Below are 3,214 nucleotides of genomic sequence, written 5' to 3'. Positions count from 1 at the left end.
TCCTTCCCCCCTCTACCTGCTTTAACGTTTTGAGGTCCCTCTTATGTGACTGAACGCAAAAAGTTAGCATTGATTTTTGTCATGTAAGAGCTCACCGGAGTGCAATGTGGATGGATCTTGATCGTCTCTGGATGACAAACCGTGTTTATCATTCAGCCCAGTGGCCAGCTGAAGTTAGACTCTGCAGCCTCCTTTAAGCTGCTCTGTCAAACATACCATGACCAACGCTGCTATTCACCTATGGATGGTTGAAAAAATAAAAACACAGAGGGCCTTTGTGTTTGAGCAAGAGCAGGACAAGGCCAGGGCGCGTGGCGAGAGGATACACTTGATTTGGAGTCAGTTAGCAGCTCATGCCTATCGTAATGGACAATGGGGCAAGGGCAAGTGTCTCCCTCCCCTTAGCTTTCCTCTGTCCCACTCCCTGTCTCTTGGCGTGCTTCCCCCAGGAGACACGAGCCGGGGGCTGGGCGCTCTGATGGCCAAGCGTGACATTTAAACCCCTGCCCTCCGGTAGCTTTAGGGGGGCTTTGTGGAGGAGCTGGGGGGGGGGGCACACAGAGGTCCATCTGAGCACAGAGAAAGAAAAAAGGGGGTACGGACAGAGGCTCACCCTATAAACCCCCTATCCCTCGATGCACATGTAACCCCCCACCACACACGCACACACCCTCCTCTGCTTCCCCCTGCAAAAATCCTCAGTGTGTCAGTGCGGTGGGGGCCCCATTGTGCGCAGGCCTGCCGCTGAAGAAAAGGGCCCTTTGGTGGTAAACAATTCAGCTGTCCACTCTGATCACAATGGGGGCACATCCCATTGCTTTGAGCATCTGTTTCGAGTAGGTACTGGTCCCCCTCGCCACTCGGCAGCGCTGACCATAAATACCCGGTGAGCGACTAAATCCCTGAATCTGCTGGCCCACTACCACCTGCTCTCAGCCTCCCCTCCTTTTATCATTCCTTATTTGGATCAATACCGTTGACTCCACCGCGGTGTCTCTCAAAAGACAAGTTGAATAGCCTCGTGTTGGCTGTTTAGTAGGATCGCATGCTTTTTAAATTGTGTACAGTGTGGAGGCCAACTGTACGAGCTGATTAAGGCATGCATGAGAAAGGAGATGCTTTTCTGTCACGACACAAGGCAGCAGGAGTTATCTGTAGGGGCCTCAGTGTTGCAGCTCATTCCATGGCTACTTATCGCCCCCTAGTGGTTGTTTTGGATATTTCATTCCCACTTGAGTATTCATCCCCTGCTGTTACAGTAATGTTCTCTCTGTGTAAACATAGAACAGTGGAAGACATTTTTAATTCCGTACTTAGGTTAAAGTGGAAATACATCAATGTAAACAAACTCCACCACAGGTTAAAGTCCTGCATTCTGAATTTTACTGAATTACAGAAGTATCACAAGATCTAAACCTGAAGTCTGCTTCAATTCTCAGTTGTTGAATCTATACTTAAAACTTGTTGCCACTGCCTTTTATCAAATTGAATTTGAACTGCACTGTATTTTTATTTTCTGTTTTATAAAATTTTTTTATATTTTATTTTACTCTTTTTTACATGCTAACGTGTCTTTTTACATCTACATATAATCATTTGGCTGACGCTTTTATCCAAAGTGACTTACATGGACAGAAACTGGGGATTGAACCTCTAACCCATGTGATCAGTGGACAACCCGCTCTACCACCGGAGTCACAGCCATTGCTTTGTATCACTTTGAACTGGCTTGTTATTGGAAGGTGGTATATAGATAAAACTTCTTTGCCTCAACAGCAAAATGTACTTCAGTATCTAAAGTAAAAGGAAGCATCATTCAGGAGCCACTGGAGCTACTTGCATATTTGTCTAGTCTAATCTACAACAATGCATCGTAATTTCTGTACGCAGATAATGTATCGTGTGAGTCAAACTAGCTCTCAATTAAATGTAGGGGAACAAAAGTACAAATAAAGTAAAAGTTCCTCATAGTTGACCTTAAATATAGTATCTGGTCACCTTTGACCTCTGGTAACATATGAATTGCTATTTTATGAAACAGTATAAGAATGTTCAGTCCTTTTAGACAGATTTATTTATTTCATTCTTGTTCTCGCTTAACAGTTTTTTTTTTTTTTTTTCAGAAATAAGTGAATGACACATTTTCCTCCAACGCCTCTGCAGTGAGCAGGGTACTCTGCTGGGGAAGCGCTAATCAGCTCGGAAACATTTGCTGCCCTTCTGGCAAGGTCAAAGGGGTCACGGTCCCTGGGCTGGATGTCCACTCCATCCCTCGCTCCTCCCCCTCCTGCTGTAAAGCCCAGCCCCCCCTTGGGGCCTATAGGCCCTGCAGGCACAATCACCGCACCGCGACTATAGGCTCACAGAAGCTGGCTTTAATCTATATGGAGCCCTGGGATGGACTGCGGCTGTCTGTCCATCAGTCTGTCAGTGGGTCTTGCCTTGACCGTATACAGGCGGCCATGGACCTACGCTATCGACTCAGACAGAACGGACCCAGATTTCTGATTGGTCTGCAGAGGCGTCCAGCGGGCCCCTCCTGCTGTTTGACCAGCTGATTGATCTGTTAACACTAGCCGCTGGACGTGTGTCCCTGAATTTAATTTCAGAATTCATTTCTGGGAGACGTGTGTGTACAGAAATGATGTAGAGTCCCAGGATCCGAGTGAAGGATCAAGGGTGGAGGCGAAATAAAATCGCAATTTAGATTCCTTTTCCCCCTCTATAGATATTTGGAACGCGCTTGACAGGAACACCGCTCTATACCCTGAAAACCTGTTCTTATGTTGTTTGTTCATGTTCAACTAAGATGTGATTGAAAGAAGTCCATATTCAAGTCTTTGTGCATTCAGGTGTCTGAGCTCCAAGCGTCAGACTCCTTTGGGTGCCATACGTGACAATCCCTCAACATGTGCATTTTCCAACATTTCTTTTTATTTTCCATGTCATTGGACACATTTTGCCTTTTGGGCGCTATGAATCGGTTCATTTCTGTGATATAGTGTTGTTGTAATGTCTATAGCAGAGATATTGGTTATCTACATTACATGACTAGACCTGTGAAGGTGCCTTTACTGTCATTGCCCTTCATCACTTATCAATACCCAGAACCCCCCCCCCCCCCCCCCCCCCCCGTCAAAATAATAAAAAAGTGTTGAAAAATGCCACCACAGTCGGGCTGTGAGGTTAGGAAACCCTGATTAATTTCACAGCT

Source organism: Seriola lalandi, unplaced genomic scaffold (assembly GCF_002814215.2).
Source record: "Seriola lalandi dorsalis isolate HSWRI2012SDOR001 ecotype SW California unplaced genomic scaffold, Sedor1 jcf7180002054782, whole genome shotgun sequence".
NCBI classification, from domain to species: Eukaryota; Metazoa; Chordata; class Actinopteri; order Carangiformes; family Carangidae; genus Seriola; species Seriola lalandi.
Note: the sequence above shows the minus strand (reverse complement) of the source record.